General features: G+C 37.4%; 1 protein-coding gene across 2 annotated transcripts in view; it reads left to right on the top strand.

Moving 5' to 3' along the window:
- mesh (sushi domain containing 2 mesh) overlaps window positions 1-21207 on the top strand; it is a 373145-nt gene that overhangs the window by 261628 nt on the left and 90310 nt on the right. The gene's annotated exons all lie outside the window — the stretch shown is intronic.

Here is a 21207-nt window from a genome sequence, read left to right as displayed (position 1 = left end):
AAGAAAGAATTATTATGGAAGGATGACATTGATTGGAGGAAATGGTATAAAGACAGCTGTTGCAGAGTGTGTGGTGGAGATACTTAATGAGCAGTTCATAAAGATCTTTCAATCTTGTGAATGTGACTTCATGGAGAGATTAAGAGCAGTTGATGATGGGGAGGAGAGACTGACTGTAAGTGAGCAAGAGGTGTTTGGGGAGTTGAGTAAACTAGATCTAAATAAGGCTGTGGGACTTGATAATATATCACCGCGTATTCTGAAGGAATGTGCCAGAGAGTTAACACCTGCCTTGACATATTTTTTTAATACGAGTCTTGCACTTGGTCAAGTCCCTAAAGCGTGGAAGGAGGGCAAGATTGTGCCACTTCATAAAGGAGGTGATCGAACTCAAGCATCAAACTATAGGCCTATCTGTGTGTCAGGTGTTGTGGTTAAGTTGTTGGAGAAGCTTGTGAGAACTAGGATCCAGAGTTGGGTTGACAACAATGGTATAATCTTTGATGGACAGCATGGATTTGCTTAAGGGAGGTCGTGTTTTAGTAATCTACTTACTTATTACAATAAAGTGACTGCTTCCTTGGACAGAGGAGAAGGATACACAGTAATATACTTGGATTTTGCAAAAGCTTTTGATAGAGTACCTCATGATAAGTTGACAGTCAAACTAGAGCAGATGGGGTTGGATATTAGATTACTGCATTGGATTGGAGACTGGCTATCTGATAGGTATCAACAAGTTGTGTATGGGGGTGCAATATCCAGGAAAAGGAAAGTCACTAGTGGAGTGCCTCAGGGATCTGTTTTAGGGCCATTACTATTTAACTTGTATATTAATGATATTGGCAAAGATTTGGATGGAGATATTCAGTTGTTTGCAGATGATGCAAAGTTGGGACGAACCATAAAGAGTAGTGAAGATGTTGTGGCCTTGCAAGAAGACTTGAATAAATTGAGTGATTGGGCAAGCTAATGGGGATGTGAGTTCAATGTTGCAAAATGTAATGTTTTAAAATTTGGAAAACAAAGATGGGATGCAGAATTTATGCTTGGTGAGAATATATTGTTGGAAGTAGAGGAAATAAGAGATCTGGGAGTGATAGTGGATAAGGATCTAAAATTTAGGGGACACATCGCCAAATTTGTGAAGACAACACAAAGACTTCTGGGAATGATGAGGAGGACACTGACATGTAGAAGTTGGGAGATTCTTGTTCCATTGTATAAGGCTTTGATTAGGCCACACATGGACTATTGTGCCCAGATTTGGTCACCTGGTTTTCAGAAGGATGAAGAGATGTTGGAAAGGGTCCAAAGGCGACTGGCTAAGGTAGTTTCTGACCTCTGGAATGTCGAGTATGAGGAAAGATTGAAAAGATGTAATTTGCAGAGTCTAGTGGAGAGAAGGAAGAGGGGAGATATGATAGAGACCTACAAGTTGGTAAAGGGTTGTTATAGGATCAATGGTGGAGAAGTTCTACAGAGAATAGTGGGAGATCAGGGGAGAACCAGAGGTCATCCCTGGAAACTGTATAAAGAGGGTGTGAGTAGGGGAGTGAGAGGCAGGTTTTTTTCGTGCAGAGTTGTGAATGATTGGAATGCCTTGCCTGAGAATGTGGTGTCTGCAAGGAGTTTGAATGTGTTTAAGACCCGGTATGATGAGATGTGTGTGAGATAAAAGGACCTCCTAGATGAGTCTTTGACTCCATGAGGTCTTGTTTAATAATAATAATAATTACTTCAACCTTTGTATCTCTTCTGGATCCCAGTGATCTGATTGGTCTGGATGGTGGCCCTTTCTATAATGCATAGCATTATACAGTACATATACTCATGTAAGTATATGTGCCTTGTATTATGAGATACTTAAGCAGTTTACGTGGAGTCATTAGCCTCTATATACAAGTAGTGCAGTTATGAAGTTAGTTCATATGCAAACCTTGTTTGTTTATTGGATAAAGGATGAAAACAAGAATATAATTTCATGGCATCTTTACTTAATGAGGCTATCTTATGTCATGTATAAAACCAACAGGTTGGAATATATAGTTTTTTCTGCTATAGGACAACGGGATATAAGGAAAATTTAGATACCATTCAAACTAGCACAGTGAGTGCAGGATGAGAAATTATTATGAGACATGTCAGCTATAGAAATGTAGATCAAGGGGAGGAATGATAACTGGGAGAGAAGGAAATGGAATTTATACAACTACTAAGAGATGATTACCTGAAAGACGACATATAATGGAGTGGAGTTAAGGTTTGAGAATGATAAATCTGGGCATAGCATCAGAAAATTTAGAGGTAACCACTGCAGTCACACTGCCTGTACTTGAGGAAAGCACTCATTTTGTCTTGACATCAGATATCACCAAATATGCAGGAGATTTTATAAGAAAGGATATATGCAGAATTACTTAGCAAGTAATTATGGTAATCTGAGTAGTTCCATGGCATAAGAATTTGGAGGAGAAGGCTGTCAGCAGTGCATAGAAGATGGTCAAGGGGTATTTCAAGAAAGCAATATCAGACTGTATACCCAGAATTAAGAAGATAAATCAGGTAGATGTTAGTTGGATGAGCAGAATCATTACAGCAAGTGCAGAACCAAAAAATATTGTGGATTAGTTGATAATATATATATGAGGCGTGTTTAAAAAGTTCAAAAAATGACCGAACCTTTTAAATAGCATGCCAACCAGCACGCTATTTAAACAGAAAGTGCACTGGGGCTACTGAAGTACACCTAGCAGCAGATTTTGTCAGCTAACTACCATTTTCCCCATTCTGCTATGAGCATTAGTCATATGAATTACATGCACTGAAGTGAACACATGCATACGCTATTCGTTGGATTAGTGACAATGAAAGAGCTTGAAGAACAACATATGTTCTTCAAGCTTCATAAACACAATCAACGTCACTTTGATCTTTGACCCATGAATCTGTTTTTTTTATTTTTGTTTTTTTTTTTTGGTCAATTATACCCATAAATTGATGTCTCAATTTTTAAAAAGTTTCAAGTTTTGCTGCAAATTTCGTAAAAAAAATTGACACGTGGGTTTATGGCTATATGTTGAAACCGAGATGCATTTGTCACAGTGGGTGGGGGAAGGGTCTCCTCGACCAAAAAAAAAGCAATAATGAGTAGGTCAAAGATCAAGGTGATGTTGGTTGTGTTTTTTTGATTGGAAAGGGTTGTACCGTAAGTTTCAGTGTACTTGAGAGATGCTGTGTGCAGAGAGAGAGGCCTGAATTGTGAGAAAACTAGGCCTGGATGTTGCTCCACGACAATGTGCTGGCTCACGCATCCACAGTCATATGGCAAAACATCAGGCATCCATTGTTCCCCATCCACCCTATTCTCCAGACTTAGCCCCAGCAGACTTTTTCCTGTTTCCCAAATTTAAAACCACTTTGAAAGGATGTTGTTTCCAAACCACAGAGAAGATTCAGGAAAATAAGAGAAGAAAATTGCATGCCATCACAGAAAGTGCGTTCCAGGAAGCATTCCAACAATTGAAGAAATGTCAGGAATGGTGTTTCGCCAATAAAGGGGGACTACAACAGTGTTTGAAATGTTGTAAAATGTAAAAGTCGTTATAGCAAAAGTTTGGGCTTTGTTTTTTTTAACATGGCTTGTATATATAAGTGACCAGCAAGTCCACAAACAGTGCAATCACAGGCAAAAAGAATGACCTGTATGGTACGGAAGACCAAAGATAATTAAGAAAGGAAGCAGAAGGAAAGGAAGAAAGGAAGCTGGTGAAGCAGAAGGAAATCTAAGAGTTCTTTCACTTTGTGAAAAGTAAATAGAAAAATGAATGCTGGCAGTAGGGATGTAGCAGAAAAGCATTAAATAGTTGAGTTAGTGAGTAGCATCCAATTGGAGATATTGTAGTTCCAGCTGTGACACTGACTGACGGGAGAATTAAGGTGAATCGGAATTACTTAACAATACTGCTTGTTCTTAATGCGAACACTATCATAGGATTATATTTTCATGCTAGTCCAAGTATTACCAAAGTGTGCAAGGAAATTAGCACTTCCTCTGATCAAATTGTGTAATTTAATCCTCGTTTCTGGGAAGTAGATAATGGAGAGGAAAGATCAAATAAAATAGTTCAACTGTATTATATGGCAGTCAGTATCTTCGGAGTGGTGGTTAAGGTATGAGAGAAGTTGGTAAAAGATAGAATTCAGCACTGGGTTGTCAGGAATATGATACTTTAAAGTGAACTATAGTTTTGTGCAGGGTAGGTTTTCTCTTATTAATATGCCGACTTTTTATAATAAAATGACAGTTCATTTGAATAAAGGAAATGTCTATGTAGTAATAGTGTTGGACTTTTGCAAAGTCCCCTAACTTTGCAAAATCAGGGGGTTACGGATTACGCACAGAACCCTCTTATATAAATTGGAGCAAATAGTAATTATGAAGCTTGTAATTTGGTTAAGAGGGTGGTTGATGAACAGATATCAAATGGTGGAGTTCAGGAGAAAGCCAGTCAACTAGCAATGTACTGCAGGGCTCAATACTTTGTACTCTGCTATTTAATTTGTGCACCAGTTATCTAGGAAATATTCAGTTTTGTTTATGATGAAAGGTATGAAAGGCAATGAGGATTATATAAAAATCCTCAGGATGAATTAAATAGATTGGCAGTATATGCTAAATTAAATGGCTGCCAGTTGTATAAGGATTCACTCACTTTGGGATGGAAAGATCACAAATTGTGTACTATATAGATGGAACTGAAATGCAAGAAATTGATGAGACAGCCAATTCTTGCCTCATCAATTTTCCAGGGAATCACAGGTTATTGTGGTCTGGGTAATGAAGCTAATAGGACATATTACAAAGACCGAACCGCAGATTGTGTGGTTCTTGAAGAACACTTGGTTAGGGAGGGTTTGTTTCCCTTCATAAGGCTTCAACAAGGCCACAGTATTGATCCTATACACAAGAGGTCAAAGATCCTAAAATAAGCATATCTGTGTCGTGTGTGTGTGTGGGGGTGCTGATGAGGACTGAGATATAAGTTTATTGATGTTTTTTTAAGCATTGTAGGAGGTTAGTTTTTTTTTTTTTTTTTGAAATACTAATTGAGGGAGGCTGTTCTAGAGAAGGCTACTTCATCTTTTATTTCTACCCAGCTGATAGAAATAATAATAATAGCAATTATTATTACAGGTATCTCCATGTAGTCTGTAGACTCATCTCTTCTTGAATTCATTTACACGAAGAACTCGCAACTAGAGTCAGGCAATGCTTTCCACTCATTCACCACCCTACAGGTGAAAAACCTCTTTCTCACACCCTTGTTAACCACACTTTTCCTTATTTCCAGGGATGACCTCTTGTTCTTCCATCACCATCACACAGCTGAAACATTTCTCCTGTATCAATCTTATAAAAACCTTTTAGTAATTTAAGTGTTTCTATCATAACCCCTCTTTGCCTATCAGCCAACCTCTGCATTCCACGAGCTCTCAATCTATCTATTTAGGGAGCATTTTTTACATCACTCACCCACTTAGTCAATCTCCTCTGAAATCGCTCCACAACCTCCTCATTTCCAAGGAATCCAAGTGACAAGACCTGAACACAGTAATCCAAATGTAGAAATATCAACACTTTATAAAGGGGAATAACAACCTCTTTATCTCTGGATGTTGGAGTGTTCCTCAATAACCAAGTAATCCTATGTGCAATCTTGGACACCTTAACAATGTGTCCCCCTGAAGTTCATCTCCTTATCCACCAATAATCTCTTGGAGTACCATTTCATCAATGTAGTACACAGCTGGTAATCTTTTAATCCCAAAATGTATAACTTTACACTTTTCCAGATTGAACTGACATTCATTACCTTTTGCCCATTTTTCCGGCTTATTTAAATCATCCTGCAAACTCTCAACATCAGCTTGATTTTTTATTGCACTACCCAACTTTGTATCATCAGCAAACAACTGAATATCTCCCTTTAAGCCAACATTTATGTACAAATTAAACAACAATGGCCCACTCACAGAGCCCCGAGGCACCACTGGTCACCTGCCTCATCCTGGACTCTGCTCCTCCATACACCACCTTCTGGTATCTCTCCCTGATCCATTTTCCTATCCATATCACCAGTTTAGTATCCATCCCCATCTGCTCCAATTTGCGCAACAATATTCCATGAGGTATCCTGTCAAAAGCCTTAGCAAAATCCAGAAGTATTACTGTGTAGCCATTTCCTTTGTCCAACTCAGATGTCATTCTATTATAAAAAGTTGATAAATTGCTAAGCCAGGATCTACCTTTAACAAAACCATGTTGGCCTCTATAGAGTATCATATCATGATTCACCCATTCTTGAATTTTGTCTTTAACCAACTTTTCCAATACTTTTACCACCACTCCCCAGATGGTGATTGGTCTGTAACTACAGCAGTTTTAGAGCAACCCTTATGCAAAGGAACTACTTTGCCTTCCTTCCACTCCCTAGGGACCATACTATAGTTAAGTTAAGTTAAATAACCAAGTAAAAGGTATTGACAATTCCTTTGCACATTCATGCAACACCCGAGCTGATATTCCATCTAAATCTACAGCAGTGTTTGCATTTAAATTTTGCAATATACTGTACCTCTGATTTCTTAACTTCAATTCTCACATTAGTTATTGCTACAGGTACAGAGATATCCTCACTTGGTTCATAGATTTTTGAAAAGTGATCACTCAGTAATTACTATTACATCTGAATTTGTCACCTCAATACCATCAGCACCCACTAAAGTTCTCCTTCCAAAATCATTTTTCCTTTTATTTGCCACATAGCAAAAGAAATCTTTGGGATTATCCTTTATCTCCTTGGCTAGGGTCTTCTCATAATCTGATTAGCTTTTCATACTATGCCGGTAGCCTTCCTAGCCTTGAGCCTTGTACTGCTCATGGGTGAACTGATCGCCTTTCTCCTTGTAAATTCTCTATAACATTTTCTTTTTTGCAGATCAAGCTTGATACTACTACTCATCCATCTAATGCCTACCTTGTTTGTCTTCCTGACCATGGGGACACAATATCTGATATTGCCTTCCTCAGATACCCACTGATTTTATGCCATGCACTGCTAACATCTTTCCCCTGCAATATGTTCTGCCATGGGCAGGGCCAGTCCGAGAGTATCTGTTGCCCCTAGGCAAAGAAAATTTAGGCACCCCTATTCATTGTCTCTATATATATATTTTGCCATACTCACACAAGTATGGTGCCTCGAATTCTTAGCACCCCTAATTCGCCTAATGATAAAACCGGCCCTGGCCATGGGACAGCTGCAAGCTCACTCTGAAGCTTGTTATAATTGCCTAACGTGTAGTCCCGTATATACCCCTTCTAAAGAGAGAAATCCACCAATTTTGCAACCTCCCAAGTCAATACCACATGATCGCTCTCACCAATTGGAGGTAACGAGGACAGCTTACTTATGCATATATCTCTGAACCAATGACCAGGTCCAACAATCACACCACGTGTCCCTTCAGTTATGTGCTATTTCAATTATCTCGTAGAAGATGTATGAATTCCATTTCCTTTTTGCCATGTGATATTTCCACCTTCCAATTGATATCGCTATAATTACCTCCCACCCCCATAATAATAACCCCTAACCCTGTGCTCATTGCACTAATTTGCTGATGCATGAATTCAATATCATTCCCTGTACCAGGTGGAAATATCACCTATAGCAGCAACCAACTGTATATTTGGTTGCATTGGTCACTATTTCACACCAGACCACCTCAAATGAACTATCTTTCACATGTTTATCATCTTGATATACTACTTTCTTTGGCTGCAACTAATCAGATATCAACAGTACTCCTCCCCTGTTCTATCTTCTCCATCTTGCCTGAAAATACTGTACTCATCACATTCAATTCCAGTGACCACATCTTCTGCTGACAGCCAAGTTTCACTAATGCCTATGACTTTTGGTGAGATTGCACTGACTAATGCCAAAAATTCTTACCTCTTATTTCTAATGCTTTTTGCATTAGTAAACAAAAATTGCAGATTCCCTTTAGTTCTTATACCAGCTTTAGACAATATGCATATCACTAATTTCAGTAGTCCCATACTGATTTTTATCCACTCTATTCTGCAATTTATTCCACGAATAAAGATCAACAAATATACAATCACTGCTTAAGTTTCTCCCTCTTATACTCAACCTTTTCAATTATAGTTTACCTGTCCAATTACTTCAATTTGTTCAGAAAACAGTAACTTCTTCAATCGCTTATGACCTTCCATGTTCAGATGCAACCCATCTCTTGCATACAGCTGTCTTTTGCCTTCAAAACACACTCCAGACATCAACAAATTCCAGACTTCTTTTTTTTTTGCACATTTTTGCAATCATACCATTCATTATCATTGCTCATCTACCTAACTCATAATTGTCAAAATGAGGCAGCACACACACTATCCTCCCATTGACACTTTTCTTCTTCACGATATCTAACAATGTTGTTAAATCTTTTGCTACCTGATTTATACTACCACTCAGGTCATTTGTATCCACCATAACTTTCATCTTTTCTGCATCATGCCCTCTCTTTATTGCTAAAGCCATTCTCTCTCTCAATAGTTCCACCAGCTAAGCACTCCTCAGGTATACTACTTTCCATACCCTTAATCATAGAATCACCATATATTTTACCACTCATAACTTCATTCAAGTCAAAAACAAGTGTCACTCACGGCCTCAATTTTTTAAGCTATTCAGCATGACTCTCCCTGTTTCATTTCTCAACCCTCTTTTATTTACTCCCTCACTCTCACAACATCTCGTTTTTTCTAGACCTCTTGTGCATTCATTCTATTGACCCCCAATCACTCCCATACTCTTTATTACTTCATTAATCACCAAAGACTCTCCCATACTTAATCCTCTTCTAGTTACTTAAGCTAAAGTAATCTCCATAGACCTATTTCTCTATTCAACACATTTAACTCAATTTTAATTTTCAGAACCAATTCCTCTTGCAGAAGATGAAAGTCACTTTTCATTTTCACGAACTCTACCAAAGTTGTTCTGCTACGGTCCCGATGTCCGCTTCCATTCCTAACAGCTCCAGCCTATCCCGACTCTTCTTGCATAAGTCGACATTTTCATTCTTCTCATTTAGCCAAACATTTGACAGATCCTTCACATTCTTCGGCGAATTACAATTACACTATTGTCCCACAAATGACAAATACTTAGAATAACATATCACTCAAATTTTAGGTAAATGAATGCAGCCAAATTTGGTCAGGTTAGCAGAGTATTTCATTGCCATGCTGACTCTAAAAATAGTCTCTCAAATTTGTGATGACTTCTGCATAGCATGTTAGTTTTCTTGCATCTATTCTTGTGCGAGGGGGGGGGGGGGTCTCCAAAGAATGGCTTGTGAGACCTAACTTACCTTAATGAAAATAGTAGATCTACTCCTTCTCTGAGATGGTTGTTAGCTGATTTTTCTGTCTATCCATGGTAGGCAAACATATAGTCATAGGACATTTCATGCACTCCAGGATTTCACAAATGATGGATTTATCCTTTAGTGTAGTGTTTCTCAACATTCTTTCATGTGTGCCCCATTTTTTAATATTAAGTTTTGTGGCACCTGATGAAACCCATAAAAGTTAGCAAAACAAAAAAAAAAGGAATTAATTAAAATTTTTAAATATTCATATAGATTTAAATAAGTCATCAAATCTTTCAGAAATTGTATAGATCTGGCATCATTGCACAAACGTTGAATCGTATTGGCCTTTTGGAAACTTTCCCAATTTCATCATGGGAATTCTCGAATGCTCTGGAAATGTTTCTGCGAGTATAAATAAGGCTTGAAATGGCAAGATGGCAGTAACATTGCAACAGTGACCAACAGTGAGAGGTCAATGGGCAGCATTATTTTATTCCTATTTGCAATGACTGTGATACACAGTATAAAAAATTTTCTTTTCTAGTGTAGAAAAATGGATACATTTTTAATTGTACATAAGCGGGCATCTGACAACTGTGGAGCATCAACATCATCAAATTCAGTTTCACAGAATATCACTCCAAAAGAAAAATCAAGAAAGTATGCAGCAGAATATTTAGATTTTGGTTTTACAAAGACTAAAGTAAATGATGAAGAAAGATCACTGTGTGTTATTTGTTCAAGAATTTTGGTGGCTGATAGCATGAAACTGAATAAAATGAAAAGGCTTTTGGAAATACTTCATAAGGAGTATGTTAACAAACCTCGAGAGGTCTTGTCTGCCAAACTGAAATGTTTTGAAAGGCAAAAATCTAGCATTAAAAAAGCTTTGTCTGTAAATGAAAAAGCTTTACTAGCTTCTTGCAAAGTTGCATATAAAATAGCAAGATGCAAAAAGCCCACGCTATTGGAGAAGACCTAATTCTGCCAATTGCAATTGATATTGTGGAAACTATGCTTGGAGAAAGTTTTACTAAACAACTACAGTGCATAGCTCTATCAAATGATGCTGTTGGTCGGTGAAGTGGCGATATATGTGAAGATATGCAGCAACAACTTTTGTTGAAGCATTGTGACCAATTATTTTCAGTTCTGCTTGACAAGGCAACAGATAGTAACAATGATTGCTATTTAATTGCTTTTGTTCGATTTTGCGATGGATTATCAGCAGTTGAAGAGTTATTGTTTTGTAAACCAATAGAAAGAAGAACCACAGCACCTGAATTGTTCAAAATATTGGACAATTTTATATGCAAGGCAAACATACAGTGGAAAGATTGTGTTGGAATTTGCACTGATGGTGCTTGAGTTATGTCCGGAAGGTTTGAAAGTGCACAAGTCCTTGTGAGGGAAAAATCCCCACAATGTATTTGGGCACATTGCATGATTCATAGAGAAGCTCTTGCTGCAAAAGAAATGAGTCCTGATCAAAATATTGTGTTAACAATAGTTATAACCATCGTGAATTACATAAAAATGAGACCCTTAAAATCAAGACTGTTTTATGAACTTTGCAAAGACATGGCTGGAGTGGAACATTCAACGCTACTATTTTCCTGCAAGAGAAGATGGTTATCACCTAGAAAATGTTTACAATGTGTTTATGAATTAAGAAATGAAATAGCAATCTTCTTGGAAGAGGAAAATCACAAAGAAGCAGAGAAGTTTAGAGACCACTTATTTTTCATTACAATTGTAATGACAAATAATATTTGTCATTACATTTTTAATTTGTAATGAAATTAGCTACTTGGTGGACATATTCAAGAAACTAAATATATTAAACCTGTAACTGACCCTAAGGAAAAAATACACATATCTTAGAGATGAGTGACAAAGTTAATGCTTAATCTTTAAAGATACCTGTGGCATAACTATAAATAATTACATGATAACCACAGTAATTAACTTTAATGAAATAAAAGTACGGATATTTCGTACTGAAATTAACAGTACATCATCAGTGCAGACAACAAGCAGTTCAAAGGAATGAAATACAAAGTACATAACAGTTGAGGGATTACCAATTAAAAACTATTACCGTGTGCTAGAAATTAATATTAATAAAGAATATTATTAAAATTATTCTTAAAAACTAGTTGTTTTTAAGAATAATTACTTAAAAACTATTTTTTTGATGGTTACATAAGATAAGAATATCCCAAACTTTTGGGAGAGAGAGATGTAAAAGGGCTTCGCAACTTTCTTTGAAAAGGTTCTCATATTTAAACTTGCATCTATGAAGAAGATGAGCTTAATCCCACTGGATATTGTGTTTAGTGTCAATACTATGTTGTGCCAGACCAGACTTTTGAGGCACAACATAGTATTGAATCTGCAAAACAGCTACATGTCATTAATTAAACCCATCCCAGTATCATTAATAAACAAATTGAACAACAATGATCCCAAAACTGACCCTGAGGTACACCATTAGTGACCTTCATCTTTTGGGATACTGTATCCCCCATATAGAACTTTCTGATACCTATCTGACAGCCAGTCAATGATCCAACTCAGAAGTCCGTTATGCAATCCCATCTGTTTCAATTTATTTACAGCTTGTTGTGTGGCAGTCTATCAAAAGCTTTTGCAAAATTCAAGTACACCACTGTATATGCATCTCCCTTGTCCAAGGTATTTGTCACCTTGTTATAGTACATAAGTAAGTTAGTGAAACATGATCTCCCTTTAACAAATCCATGCTGATAACGACAGAGAAAACTGCTGTTATCAACCAATTTCTGCATACTACTTCTCACCAATCTCTTCAATACCTTCACCACAACTTCAGATATACAGATTGGAACAACTTCAGATATATAATTTGAAGCTACAGCCTTATCACCACTTTTATGTAGTGGAACAATTTTACAACCTGTACTGTTGCAAAACTCTTATTAAGCAGGCATGCCAATGCTACTGCCAATTCCCTGGAACATTCTGCAAAGATGCATGATGATATGTCATCAAATTCTGTTGCCTTATTGACATCAAGTTTATTTATTTCCTCAAATACCTTCTGCTCACTCACTCACCATTAAGCCATCCTCTCCTATTTTCTCTATACTTAAATTACTCGTGATTCTACCCTGATCAGGATGAAACATCCTTATAAATTGATCACTGAATACATCAATATCAGTAATTATCAAATGCAGATCTATTTGCATTGGAGGAGGAGCTTGTGTTGGAGGAGGAGGAGGAGCTTGTGATGAGGAGGTAGCAGCGAGCGAAAGCACAGAGGCTAATGAAGAATAGAGCCAGACAGTGAAGCAATATTGAAAGCATTAAATCTTATAAATGAAGGCCTAACTCTGTTAGCTGATGACAACCCTAATTTTGAATAAAACTCTAAAGTACAGCGTAAAGTTATGATGGTAGAACTTGGTTGGCACTATGCATTACTTGAGAAGAATGCTTTGGACATCCCCTTCACAGAGGATTAAATGGAAGAAAACCAGTGTGCCTTTTAGAAGTCATTGCAGGTCAGAAAGGTTATTTTTAGAATAAGCCATAAGTATGGAGCATTGTTGTAACCTGAAAAAATATAGTTGCATTAATTTGTCAAAAATTTTGGAGACTGTTATCTTAAGATCAACTCCTACATAGCTGTAATACTTCATTTTTACATCATTAGAGCATGTGAAATTAGGACTTGAGATCTTTTGTTCGTTAAAATTTGAACTGTTTTATGTACTCCTTGTTTGCATGTTAACTGTAACATGTAATGTGCTGTGAAGTTGCTGATTTGAAAAATCCAGTGAAATATAAGCCAGTTAATAAACTTTTTTTTTTATATAATTCAGTTGGTTTGGGGTTGTAATACCATTGAAAATAAGTTATCAATAGCATTCAACACACCCAAGCTTGTCTATTAGATTTAATAAGACCATTTTTAATGCGAAAAATTATTAGAAGTGTGAAATTCTGATATAACAATAATATTTTGAAAGAACTGCAAAAACATACATTCTGATCGGATTTATTACAAAAATTTAAGAGGTTTATGCCATATACAAGCTGTTGCACAAACTTATTCAGTTTGTGCAACAGCTCTAATAACTTGGCCTCACACACCTGTGTTTCTTCATTCAGGAAAAAGTAGCAGTGAGCTCAATGTTGTGTACACCAGGTTGATAGCTTTTAACAAAATGGACACTCATTAGCCGAACAACCTCTTCTGCATCTATAATCCTCATGTCATCTGGATTTAGAAGAGTTATTCTTTCATATTCATTCTTTCTTTTACTTGCAGCATATCAATAGAATTCTTCTGGGTTTTCTTTTGCACGCAGAGACAGTTTCTTTTCATACTCAAACTTTGCTACCCACACAACAGTTGTGACTATTCCAGCCTGCTGCTTATAACATTCATAGAGTCAAAAGACTCATCATGGGAGATCCTTCCTAAGAAACACAAAATCTATCAAGACTCATCGTGGGAAGTCCCTCCTAGGAAACCCAAAGTCTATCATACCACTCCTTACACTCATTGACCGTTCTCGCTCTCACCACTTTATCAGGCATTGCATTTCATGGTTCAACCATCCTCCATGCAAAGAAACCACTCCTCACCCTCCTGCTCACAGTTTCCTTTCATAACTTCCAGGGATGGCCCCTTGTCATCACTCCTTCCCGCTGTTCAACCAAGCAAAAGAACTCCCCAGTGTCAACCCTGTAACCACATCTCAACAGTTTAAAAGTTTCAATCATATCACCACTCTTTCTTCTATCCACCAAACTCTGCAGTCCACATTCCCTCAGCCGATCTTCATAACTAACATTGTACAGTCCTGAAACCATCTTTGTTATCTGCCTTTGTACCCTTTCCACAGTTAATTTATCCCCTTCAAATCCTGGGGACCAAATCTGAGAAAAATAGTCTAAGTGTGGTCTGATCAGAGTCTTATACAACGGAATGATAACTCTTTTATCTCTGTAGGTTAGTGTCCTTCTCATTATTGCAGCAATCCTCTGGGTTCACCACCTTTGCAATATGTCCCTTAAATTTCAGGTTTCTATCAATCATCAACCCCAGATATCTTGTCTCCCCTACTTCCTCCAGTATAGCTCCTCCCACAGAGTATGCAGTGTCCTGTCGATGTGTCCCAAACCTCAAGACCTTACATTTTGCTGTATTAAACCGACATCCCCATTCATTTGCCCATCCATCTAGCTTATTCAAATCCTCATGCAGGGCTACCACATCTGCACTATTACTAATAACCCTTCCCAGCTTCACATCATCTGCAAACAACTGAATATCCCCTGCAATCCACTGACAGTGTCATTGATATACAGGTTAAACAATATAGGTCCCAGTACTGAGCCCTGTGGGACCCTACTTGTAATCATCTGCCTCCTTGAAACTTCCCTACCATGCACAACTCTCTGATACCTATCGGACAGCCAATCCTGAATCCAGTTGACCCACCTGACATCCAGACCCATGTGCTGCAACTTAGATATCAGCTTATCATGAGGTGCCCTGTCAAATGGCTTCACTAAGTCCAAGAAAATGGCAGTATATGCCTTTGCCTCATCTACTTATAATAAAGTTACTCTTGAAACTTTATTATAAAAGGCTAGCATATTGCTAAAACAAGAGCGCCCCTTTCACATATCCATGTTGACTCTCACAGATAACATTACCTTCATCTGCCCAATGTCGTATACGGTCCCTCACTAATTTCTCCAAGAACTTAACAACTATTGATGACACACAAACTGGCTTATAATTAGAAGCTTCCAGTCTGCTACAGTCCTTATGCAATGGCAGTATCTTAAATTCCTTCCCCCCTGGGCACCTTTCCCGCAGCCAGACTTTCATTGAAAAGCCAGGTTGAAGGTGCTGTTAGTTCTTTAGCACATTCTCTCAAAACTCATGGTGAAATACCATCCAGTCCCACAGCTTTACTGACATCCAGAGTACTCAGTATTTGGAACACACTCTCCTCCTGCACCTCTAAACCTTGAACCTGCACTATCCCTCTAGTATTAAAAGTTACTCTTCCAGGATGAAATACTCCAATAAAGTGTTCATTGAACAATTCCACTATGTCTTCTGCAACAGTGACTCTATTCCCATTTTTATCCCAATGTCATTCTTCCACAGTCATTTCTCCTCTTACTGGCCACATAGCTAAAAAAATTCCCTAGGGTTTTCTTTGGATCTTAGGGCCAATCTTTTCTGATATTCCAGTTTTGCATTCCTTGCCATACTAGTCACTCTCCTGGCCTGTGTCTTATATTCCTCATGCATCTTCTCTTCACCTGTCTCCTTATATCTCTTCTAAACAGGAACATGCAGTTCCTGTTTAATATTGTTTGTCATCCACTTTACTCCAAATTGTGTCCTCTTCTTCACTCGTTGAATACAGCTTACTATTGCTGCTAACAAATATTCCTTCACAATTTCCCATGCACTAATGATATCCTGTCCTTCCAATTCCTCCCTCCACGAAACTTCCACAAGTTGATATCTAACACTATTATAATCACCTGCCTTATAATTCCACATACGTTCCCATCTCTTTGATACTTGTGCATGTCTATTCATCTTCCAAATCAAAATCATATGGTCACTCTCTCCAGCTGGTGGGAAAGATGTCATCTCAGTTATTATCAACTTTTCTGATGCTATGACCAAATCCAGAATTCTTGAACCTCTTGTTCCCTCTATTATATGTTGCCTAAGACATTTGTCCCTCAAGAATTCTAGAAATTCCATTCCCTTATTGCTACATGCATCTTTCTCTCCCAAATTTATACTGCTGTAGTTAAAATCTACCATAACAATCATTCTTCTTGCACTTGCTAAACTCAACTGTCCAAATATCTCCTAGTCCCTACCCTCTGTGTTTCTTGGTCTATAGCAGCACCCCACTAAATATCCTGTCTTGCTCACTTCTACTTCTCACCATGTGCTTTCAAAATCATTAGTTTCACTGCCTTCCAAAGTCTCCACTCTTAGAGGACATAAGTCATCACTTATCATAAGCAGTACTCCACCACCACGCTTTCCTTAACTATTCTGCCAAAAAATGCTGTACCCAGCTACTTCTATTCCTGTTATTATATCGTCTTCTGTCAACCATGTCTCAGTGATCCCAATAATCTTTGGCCAGGCTGATGCTATCAGTGACACCAATTCCTCTCCTTTATTTTGAATACTCCTGGCATTAGTATAAAGCATAAAAATGCCATTATTTCTATACCCAGCATTATCCCTTCTAGACTCCACTGGGCTCAGCATTACCTGATGTTTTCCCCCTTCTCCCAAGTACCCATTCCCACAAGAGGCCACCCCTGCTACCATCCACCCTGGGACACACCAACTCGTTCAGAACAGCAATCTGTCCAGATACCTACGTCCTTCCTCATTCAAATGCAAGCAGTCTCTTGCATACAATGCCTCTCTGTCCTCAAATGCCCTCCAAGCATCCACATATTCCAATCCTCTCTTCTGACACATTCTGTTATTCAATATGACTATTATGTTATTCAATATTACTGCTCTTCCGCTTAGCTCGTCACTATCATACCTTGGCAACACGCACACTATCTTTGCTCTCTGTGTCTTCTTTCGTACAACCTCAAGCAAGAATCTCATATCTCTCGCTGCTCAGTTTACATTACCACTCAAGTCATTGTTCCTACCATAACAATCATCTCATCCATCCTTTCACCTCTCTTAATTGCCATAGCCACACTTCCTATCATTCCTCCAGGCAAACTCTCCTCACACATCCTATCTTGAACACCAGGGATCATTGAGTCCCCATACCTTACACCTCTTACCACTCTATTCCTTGATTGCTCACATGCATCCCTCACTCTCTCTCCTCTAACATTTTCTCTCTGTGCTCCCCTACTTACCTGCCTTCCTGACATCACTCTATCCAGTGCTCCCTTGCATTCCTCTCATTCCCTCTCTCCTGCTGTTTCCATTCTCTCCTCTTCTATCATTCCAATAACTCTCTCATTCCCTCTCTTCTACTGTTTCTATTCTCACCTCTTCTATCCTTCCCATAACTCTCTCTCATTCTCTGTCTTCTGTTGTTTCTATTCTCTCCTCTTCTATCATTGCCGTTACTCTCTCTCACACTCCTACTCTGATGCGCCTTACATTCATCTCTTCCATTTGCCTAATCTCATCATTCATACTTCTGATCTCGTTCCCAAGACATTTCACCTCCTCTTTCAGCTCATCTATCCTTCTCTGCAAGTTAGCCATTCTTGCTTGACATTCATCCTCCCAGTCAAGACAATCTCCAAAAACTTCACAATCATTCAAGCCTTTCACATTCCCCACTCTTATTTTTTCATTCATATTCTGCTTGTTATTCTCACACTATCTCTCTCTTTCTCTCTCTCTCTCTCTGTAGGTTGAGATTCTCTCATCCCTGACGCAATGAGGTCGGTTATTGTAATATCTAACCTATTAAGTTCCTGCCATTGCCTACATTTTGCACATATATGCATTCCTCCTGCTCTCACCCGCCACATATCTAACTGCCAGGATGCTTACATACCACAGGCACCGCATGCCACAAAATCTTGTAGTATATTATGAAAAATAGAGTCCTTAAATGGGGGAGGACTTGGTGACATACCATTTGTAATTGTAGCTGTCGCTGCTGCCATCATTCAAATAGTACGAGGAACTACTATAACTAAATGCTAAATACTAAACGCTCTACTATACTATGTTATATGCTCTACTATAAGCTAATTTACTTATACGATACTGTAAGTATAAACTATATTTAACTATACTAAATAACTAAATACGAAAACTTATCTTCTTCTTCTCTTCCACTGTAGATGCGTTCGACTCTGACCTAGCCTTCTCGGTAACCCAGAAATAACACGATATAAACAACAACTAAACTTCAAAAGCCTCACCACTTGTATCACTAAAAAAAAAAAAAAGTAGCACAATTTACGACAGAAGTCACACTATACACCGTTTAAAACCCCCTTTTTTTTTTTAACATAGCTCAAATTCACCACCATGTTCTTCAGCGACTTTAGCACCATTTGGTGACAAAAAATTTCAAGTAACATAAAATTTTGCATAATGTAAAAAGTTGCTTCAGTTAACTAATTAATTACCCGCTTAAAGTGGGAAATAGTATCATTTCATTCAATCACACTAACTGATTATCAATCGAATTCACATTAAACAAGGTCTTCCTGTACTGCATCAGCCCATTTTTGAATCCTAGCCCTCATAAACTTCTCTAACACCTTAACAACAACATTTCCAGATACACAATTTGGCATATAATTTGTAGCCACAGTCTTATCCCCCCCCCCACCACCACCATTTGGAAAGTGGAACTGTTTTCCCTGCCATCCACTCCTCTGGGACTCACCCTGTTTCAAGACTCATGCTAAACATGTGCACCAAAGGTGCTATTAATTCCCTAAAGCATTCCTTCAAGACACATTGTGATGTACTGTCAAGTCCTACTGCCTTATTAACATCAAGTTTACTTAATTCTTCATATACCTCATTAACCATCAGTCCCTTCTGCACCATACCTTTTCCTCTTCAGCTTCTCATGATGTTGCCTTAACAAGGATGAAATATAGTAATGAACTGCTCATAGTACTTCAACTATGTCCTCTTCTTAAATTACCAATCTACCACTGTCATCAGCTAACATCATCCTTCTACAGTCTTTCTTTCTTCTTGTCAAATATAGAATGAACCCACTAGCATTTTTCTTAGCTTGATTGGCTAATTTCTGTTCATATTGCACTTCTGTTCATATTGAACAGAAGTGCAATATGAACTTTCTAGCTTGCTCTTTGTACTATTCATGCAGCTGATTATTATCAACATTCATCTTATGTTGCTTATACCGTGCCTTCTTCTTCTTCTTGCAAATTTCATGCTTATTTTCTTCATTCATCCATTTCACTTCTACCTTGTTTAGCCTTTTAACCTTTGCAATATACTCAGACATTTCTGGTGTTAAACAGCTCTTGATCAATGCTCGAGCAGTATTTGTCTCTTTTACATTCAACTTCTCTTTCTATGCTATAATTCCTAGTTATGTCTTTAAGTTCCATTTGTCTCCTAAAATGAATTAACAGCCAAAATTATAATCATCATCATTATCGATTTCTTAATACTGTATGTACCTCCAATTCAAAACCAAAATTATAAGTACAAAAAAAAAATGTTAGATACACAAATGTAAAATGCTCATAAATACTTTTTCTTTCCTTATGATGTTATGCAAGGATTCTCATTAATATTATTCAAGAGCTACAAGTTCCCATTGTTACAATGTTGTCCAAGAAGTTCTAATCATTATTTAACCAAAGTCAATTCTCTAACAATAATACTTAATTCATTCTGTTCAATCATTTGAGGTTTATTGATACTTCTTAAATGCTTTCATATGATGACAGTGACTGTGGCTTCCCATTAATATTGGAAGGAGAAGATTCATCGGCTATCAGTATCTTGCATTAATGATGTGGTGATTGCTGGGAGATTTAAAGAGTGCAGCAGTGATCTTATGGCATATTCTGTTCTTGGCTTTGATATCAATTTTTTGTTTTTCATAGAAAAATTAAGATATATTAGTTAAAAGAAAGAAACAGTTTATTGCATGATTGTTACATCAGATACAATGCCTTTTTCCTGAATCCTTTGAGTTAATTACATTTATGAGATGTAAAGCAATAACGAGGAGCCTATTTTTTTATTATTGTCCTTTATTTCACACCCAAAGTAATGAAATAAATAAGCTGCCCTTACTGTGTAAGTGATGTTTTGTTTTGTAACACTTGTAAATAGACACAAGCACGCACACGTGCACACACACACACACACACACACACACACACACACACACACCATAAGCATTTCACTCTTGTTTTACAGGCACAAACTTATGCCTCAGTTCTTACCAGACTAAATTTATATATTTTTTATACAGGATTCATTTTCATTTGTTTTGAATCTTACTCAAGGAGTAGTGGTTTACTTGTTTGAGAGTCACAACTGATATAAATTGGTTTTTTTTAGGTGAATCCCACCCATGAAGGGCTGTAAATTATTTCTATTTTACTTTCCTAACAAGCACTGAAACAGTGCTACATATTATGGTCCCACATGCAGGACCAGTAGAGGCCTAAAATCACCAATCATAACAATTGGTATTAGTACTGTACTGTGAGTGGTTTAATGATTATAAATATTCTGGAAACCTTGTTCCTAAGACGAAAATGGAATTATTTCTCAAGAGGCCACGGAACCATTATCCTGTTATTGGATAATAGTCTCATGCTAGCTAATGCCATTCATAAACAATGCCTACAGTGAATTTCAATCCCCTCTCCCACCTGCTGGTTGTAGAGTGGATACAGTATTACTTAGCCAGACAGTTAAATTATAGTTTCAAATTTTATTATTAGTATACAAATTTATGATAAAATATTCCAAGACCTATCAAAAGAATATATATCTACTAAAAACAGATTAAAAAAAATACATATGCGATGAATTTTTGTTTGTTTGTTTTAAATTTATCACCTCATAACTTATTAGAATCACTTAAATTAATATAATTTGTAAAAATAAGTTTTAATTTGTTGATATGTTATTGTGGATGTGTGTATATAATTAATTGATGAATGCTTTTTTAATCTTCATTT

The sequence above is a fragment of the Typopeltis vanoorti genome, chromosome 7, assembly GCF_054136105.1.
Source record: "Typopeltis vanoorti isolate ZY-2024b chromosome 7, IOZ_Tvanoo_1.0, whole genome shotgun sequence".
Lineage (NCBI taxonomy): Eukaryota > Metazoa > Arthropoda > Arachnida > Uropygi > Thelyphonidae > Typopeltis > Typopeltis vanoorti.
Note: the sequence above shows the minus strand (reverse complement) of the source record. Positions and strands in the feature narration are given on the sequence as shown.